At 46.3% G+C, this 6,964-nt stretch overlaps 1 long non-coding RNA gene across 2 annotated transcripts; it reads right to left on the reverse strand.

Moving 5' to 3' along the window:
• Positions 1-1,150: 1,150 nt before the first annotated feature.
• On the reverse strand, positions 1,151-6,744 carry LOC128104096 (uncharacterized). 2 transcript variants are annotated; one of them, XR_008215871.1, is made up of 3 exons: positions 6,586-6,744; positions 1,692-3,504; positions 1,151-1,613 (listed from the first exon to the last, which is right to left on the reverse strand). It is a non-coding gene; the product is annotated as an uncharacterized LOC128104096 (long non-coding RNA). The 2 variants fall into 2 exon arrangements; XR_008215867.1 differs by having other exon boundaries at positions 1,151-3,504.
• Positions 6,745-6,964: the final 220 nt, after the last annotated feature.

The raw sequence follows: 6,964 nt of genomic DNA on the forward strand, positions 1-6,964 counted from the left end.
TTGATCTATCCACCTTGTCCTCACAATCCTTGATTAGGCCGCTGTCTCTCCAAGTGAGGTCAGGCGTCAATCTAATGGGCCCCTGGACCGTTTGCTTCTGAAACACAGCCAAGACAGCTTAATGGACGAGTAGGTGGCAGCCTAGGCACCCTACCTGCGTGGGTGGTACTAGAGCTTCTGGGACAGGTGGGAGCCAGTGGTGGTGGTGGGGCTAGAGGGAGGGCCGCTCACAGTCTCACATGGAAATGACAAAGGCAGTCGGGAAAGTACTATGAAGAAGAATGTTCAGCCCATGCCTAGGACTAGTCTGGGAAGGTTATGACAGAGATCATAGGGTGCGCAGGAGGGAGTCATGGGTAGTTATGGGCACAGTCCAGGCAGAGGAAGCTGTGTGCCCTAATGTCCTGATGCCACAGAAGCTGGAGCCTCCCATGGATGGGATAAAGTGTTCCTGACACCCATTTCTCGCTCCCTTGGTACGGCCATCCTGCCTGGCTCTTCCCCAGCCTGTTGGTCTCAGTTTCCCAGTTCCTTTGAACCCACTTTTGTGATCGCCAATCGCTTGTCCAGAAGCAGCTGGTGTCCCCATGGGCCCGCGAGGTCAGGCCTTCTGTACTGTGACTCCAATCATTCCCCTGTTTTCAACCAGTTTCCTTCCTGCGGCTCCGATGTCACCACACTGGGCTTCTCCTGTCTTGACAGTGTACCCTGGGATTGTCTGTCTCTGAACCCCAAGTTCTTCCCTGGGATTTCCCTCTTTCCTCTTGGTTTCCTTCAATGCAAGATCACTGCTTCCCCTGAGTCATCAGGCCTCTCTTGTGGGGCTAGGATTGCTTTTGCTATGCTGGGCTGAGGGCCTGGCCAGAGGTTGGGGTGTGGGGGGCACAGGACCGGCAGGGAGCATCAGGTGTGGGAGGAGGATGCTCTGGGGTCCAGTCTCATCTCTGCCATTGCATGGCTATCTGTTCTTAAGCCTAGTGTTCATATTCTTGAAATTTTATTTTATTTTTTATTTTTTTTATTTTATTTTTTTTTTTTTTGGTGGTACTGAGGATTGAACCTAAGGTACTACATGTGCCAGACAAGCACTCTACCCACTGGGCTATATCCCCAGCCCTCCTCACCTTTTACATTTGACACAGAGTCTTACTAAGTTGTCCAAGCTGGCCTGGTACTCACTCTTTATTCCAGACAGTCTTGAGTTTATAATCCTCCTGTCTCAGCCTCCCTGGTAGCTGGGATCGCAGGCCTGCTCCTCCATGTCAGCTTGAATCTTTTCAGTTCTTGTGTTCATGGTGACTATAAGAGTTCCTTGTGAAGGTCAGTGCTATAAATGAGGTTGTGCAAGACTTGGGGAAGAGTAGTTGGATGTTTTAGGAAGCACCACGGTTTCTTTCAGAAGCCGAGATGGCTTTCTTGAATACATTTTATTCAATTCCTTTCCTTATACTAGGGAGGAGGTTAAGACTGAAACAGCTGGAGACCTGGCATTCAAACACTCTCCCCGCCATCTCCTGCTGTGACGGTGAGGCTTAGTTGAGTGTCTTCAAGCTTTTGATGAAGGTGAAGCAAATGGGTTGATCCACTCCTGGACCCTGGGCTAACACTGATCCCTGGTGAAGGAACAGAGGGCTGTGGCTGCTGCCCATACCTGGCCTCTTTAGACCCACCTGATCAGTTTCATTACAAACCTGGGCAGTGTTGTAGGCAGGAGGCAGCGTCTCCTCACTAACATCTGTGCAATATCTGAGGATGACTCTTTCGTTCAGAAATCACGCTTGATATTTGACGTTCTGGAGTCACAGAGACCTACAGGCAAATTCCACATTGATGACTTGTTAACTGTAAAACTGAGCAAATAACTGAATCTTTAGGTCAGTTTTCTCAGCAACATAGGGACACGGGTGTTCAGTGAGTATAAATAAAATACTGACGCCACTGCCTGGCTCTCCAAAGTACTCATTCATCCATTCAGTACTGTCTGCAATTCTAGAAGCTGAGAGCTGGACATCAAGCCTTGTCTTGAATTCTAGTGCAGGGAGAGGGACTACAGGCTATGGAAATAAAGTAATCAGGGGAAGGACAATTTTGAGATGATGGCAGGCTGGGAATGTACAGGACAGCCAGCGGGAAGCACCTGCACCAACCCAATGAGAGATGATGGGGGCCTGGACCAGCCTGCCAAGCAATGAGACTGGGGTAGAGTGGTTGGATTCTGTATGTATTTTAAAGGCAAAAGCTACAAGACCCCACGACAGGTTGGATGTGGGAAGTGAGAGAAAGAAGTTGGAGATGGTATCAAAGTTTGGAGCATGAGCAGTTGAAAGGGTAAAGTATGGGGGAGCTCTTGCTTGGTGTCAAGTGTTCTCTCAAAGGTAACAAACGTGTCCCAAACAAAGCGAATCTCACCCACAAGACTACCTGAGTAAACACTCCCCCTCCCTTTATCCTCCCAACGACTTACAAGCCTGAGTTATCACACCCAGCCAAGAAAAAGTTTTGTTGACTCATCTTTCAAGAAGACAGGAATTTTTCATAAGCCTGTCTCTTAGTCAGTTGGCGAGGCAGAGCTGTCAGGAGGGTAAGGTGGGTAAGAGTGCTTCTTGGAGTCGTCCACCCCAGAGGCGCTGCCGTGGCTTTGAATATGAAATACCTTTCGTGAGTTCACGTTTTCAATACTCAGTTCCCAGATGGCAGCGCCATTTTGGAACTTTGGTAGGCGGGGCTGACCTGGAGGAAATAGGTTCCCGGCAACATATACCTGAGCCCCCAATACCTGCCTATGCGCTCTATGCTTCCTGTCTTCCACAAGGTCCTCAGCCACATGTTCTCACAACTATGATATTTTGGCCCAGGCTCTCGAGCTGAGCAGGTGTGGACTGAACCCTCTAAAACAGTGAGTCCAAATGGAGTTCTTCTTTAAATTGGGTCTGTCGGGCTTCTCATCACAGCAGCTGTGGAAAGCAGCAGGGAGAAGCTGTTGGTTGGATGGCGAGAAGGGAGGTGTTAGGGCCTTTGGTTTAGGCTTAGGTAAATATGTCTTTCACAGGCTGCATGCTTCTTTTTGGTAGGAGTGATGCTCTGCACAGGAGTTTGAGTTTGTGAAGATGAAGAGGATCATGGACAGCATGAGTGGCCTTCTTCTGTGCATATCTGGTTATTATTATTACAACTGTGTGTGTGTATGATAGGTACACGTGCCATGGCACATGTGTGAAGGTCAGAGGACTTTGTGGAGTCAGTTCTAGCCTCTCATTTCTACATGGCACGGTGGACTCAAACTCAGGGGCTTGTGTGGCACGTGTCTTTACCCACTGAGCCAACTCACTGGCCCTGCATGTTTATTCTTCAAAAGTTATTTTTGATGGGTGGTGGCAGCACACACCTTTAATCCCAGCACTCTGGAGACAGAGGCAGGCAGAAGATCTCTGTGAGTTCGAAGCTAGCCTGGTCTGCAGATCGAGTTCCAGGACAGCCAGGTCTATTACACAGAGAAACTCTGTCCTGAAAAACAAAACAACAACAACAAAATTATTTTCAGGATGACTTTGAGTGGATTCTGGAGACATTCTGTCTTAACAACTTAGGCATTTTGTTACTTAACGAATTTCTGTCTGGGTGTGTTCAAACTTGGTTAGTTTCACTGTTGAAGACATCAGACTATGGGAGGCAGAAGCTCAGGCCTGTGGCCTCGGTGGTGGTGTGAGAGGACAGGTAGCCAGCCTGGAGACGATTTAAATTAAGCTGAGTGGATGGATGAGATGGTGGGCTTGGGAGGTGGGACGGTGCATGTGAAATGGGAAGCACCAAGGACAGAGCCCAGGAGTCTCCAGGCAGGGCTTGACTTTTGATCATCACCACGTGGGGCTCCCCAAACTTCCACCTGGAATTCAGAGCTCCTGGAGGGAACCCACTCTTCTTCACACAGAATCACCTGACCTCTGTCTCTCGGGTGTCTGGATGCATCAGCTAATGACTTCAAACAACTGTACTTGGGGAGTGGAGTAGGAAATCGCCCTCTCAATGAGAACTTTGTGTTACATGGTTTAAAGGTTTTTTTTTAAAAAAAGATCAAGTAACAAATAGCAACAACATTCAGTTTTCACAATATGAATTTCCTTCTTTGTTGTTCTGAACAAAAACTGTGACTATTTCTTTTAATTTTATTTTTATTTATTTACTTCTGTGTACGGATGTTTTGCCTGCATGTATGCCTGTGTACCAGGGCAGTAGCTCCTGTGGAGGCCTGAAGAGGGCATCAGATCTCCTGGAACTTGAGTCACAGATGGCTGTGAGCCAAGATGTGGGAGCTGGGAATTGAACCCAGTCCTGTGCCAGAACAGCTAGTGCTCCTGACTGCTGGGCTATTTCTTCAGCCCTTGATTCTCTTTCTTTCAAACTTCCCCCACTGGTTTCTGAATGTCCTTCTCACTGTGTTGTTCTTAGTTGATATCTGAAGACTCCTCATTTGAAAAAAAAATGTAGACATAGTCTATTTTCAAATAGTTTGCCTTGTTTACTGCATACTGGGTGGACTGTATGCATATTAGCCATCATTCAGAGGTTGGCTGCTTGGTCAGTGAGGCCTAACTATTGAGTCCAAAACAACTTCTGGAAAAGTACTGCAACTGATCCACTCAGAACCAAGGCTTAAAAGAATCTTGAAAGTTTTCACTACAAAGAAATGAAAAATACTTGAAAAGGTAAATGTATTTATTAACCCTAATGAAATATAATACAAGACATACATTACTGAAAACTACATGTCATCTCAGTAGTATATATGATTTTTATGTTCTTATATATTAGTTAAGAATTAACCTCCTGAAGCTAATGGAAAAGAAAATGATTAACCGTATTCTACTACTCTTGGTTTGGACTTCGAGGCTATTCTATGTGGTGTGAACTTTAGGATGGGTGTTGTGAGAATGTAATGTTGACATTTAGCAGCTGCCCTGCCTAAGCTCACCTGACACAAATACTGACAGATACTCTACTGGGACATTGTGACTCCCAAGATTCATCCCTTGAAAGTGCCACATCCTGCTTCCCATCTCCCATCTGAGTCCTTCAGGGATATCTGAGAGCCTAGATGCAGACTCTTTCTAGGAAACCCCTGCTCCCATCCTCAAAAAGGTATAAAAAGAGGCTCCCTCTGCCTCATGTGCTCCGATTCTCTTCAGAAACCCTGGTATGCTGTCTGTTTCTGGTGCTGGGACCTGAACTCTCCTCTGTGTTGTTGTCCCCTTGTCTGTCTGTCCATCTAATAATACCTTAGTCCCCAGCAATCCATTTCAGTGTCCTTTTGAGCCACCTGATCCATCCAAACCCTAACATGTGTTTCTCTGATACAGGAGACAGCCAACAGTCTTTATTGGCAAGGATTTGCCTTCTAGCTTTTGCTAGCTTTGGGCTGGGAATAAACTGCTAATTGTGTTCACTGTCATCAGTTTACCAGTTGGCTTTATAGTCAGTTTAAAGCCCCTGCCATCAGGGTTCATTTTTTTCCCCTGACAGTCACAAGCCTCAAGTTGCTCTTCCAGTTCATTTTTAACCAAGCAGCACGACAAGCAGTTTTTGCTGAAAGGTTGTCATGTGAAAGTTTTAAGCTGTCTCTTGGAGAACCTGCATCCTTTCTCATTTACTACCTTTTTTTTTTTTCTACCTCAGTTGAGTTTGAGAAAATGATAAAAAAAAAAAAACAACAAACAATAAGGAGACTGGGAGATGCCTCAGTGGGTGAAGCAAGTTTGAGAAACAGTTCAGACCCCCAGCACTCCTGTAAATGTCCAATGGTGCCTGTAATCACTCCCATATGGGAGTTGGAGACGGCATCCTCGGAGCAAGCTGGCTAGCTAAGAGCAGCTGAACTGTCCAGCACCTGCACATAAGCACACACATGTGTATCCCACACACATGCAGATATGTGTACATGCATCACACGCATGCACACACACACACACACACACTTCACAGCACATATACAGACACATGCAAGCAAACAAACAAAACAGCTACCCAAATAAAACCCAAGTCTTATTTCTACAACTGTTACTTAGGGCTGTGGGGAAGACTGGGACACTTCCTCCCCAGCCTCAGGCCCTCTGTCACCATTATACCTTGCCCTGTATTTTCTTGGGGACAGCCAGGAGAGAAGTCACCTGATACCTTTGCAGACAGAAACCTCATATTTAGGGAAAACGCGTTTTAGGAAATTAGGTTCTGTGAGAAGGGACACGTTTTTCCGAAAAGATTGTGTCTTTATTAGAGATCAGGCTGACAAAAGGTGCCATAGCCTTTAGAACTTAATGAGTAAATTTAAATGTTGGATGCAAATGAGGCATAATATTAACTCTGGCTGCAAAGAGCAAAGCATGGAGGAGGTAGTTAAACAGCTGTGAGGCCTTTTTATTTCCTGACTAGACAAGCCTAGGAGTTAGTTGCTTTGCCAACATGCAGGCATATTTCTGATGACTTCTGCCAAACCACATGGAAGCACAAAATGAATGGTATAAAGAGAAGGAAGCTGTTCAGCATGCAGACCCAGGGCAGGGTGGAGCAGGATCGCTCTATTGAAGAACTCACCTCTCCGCACTAGGTAGGTTCCCCAGGCTGGGTCAGATAGTGGCTTCCAGCAGCAGCCTGCAGCAAGAATCCTTGATGAGGACTGTTAGGAGGGGCTGTGTCTGCTCCACCTCTGCTCCCACCTGCCTGTAATAATCCCACTGTCAGACTGCACTTACCCTCCGGAGGTGCCAAATTCTATTAGCTGCAGACAGTAATATTTCCATACCTGTGCCTGTAATCACCTCCCTCCTGCAAGTGGATTAGTAAAAAATGCACATGCAAATACATCAGTTACAAACCCAGTGTCCCTCTTCACATGCAAATGCAATCAATAGACACCAAGGTGATTTGCATAATGGAAAAAGGAAAAAGGAAAAGCCTTTTGTAACGTGGTATT

Source organism: Peromyscus californicus, unplaced genomic scaffold (genome assembly GCF_007827085.1).
Source record: "Peromyscus californicus insignis strain IS unplaced genomic scaffold, ASM782708v3 Scaffold_11__1_contigs__length_118956290, whole genome shotgun sequence".
NCBI classification, from domain to species: Eukaryota; Metazoa; Chordata; class Mammalia; order Rodentia; family Cricetidae; genus Peromyscus; species Peromyscus californicus.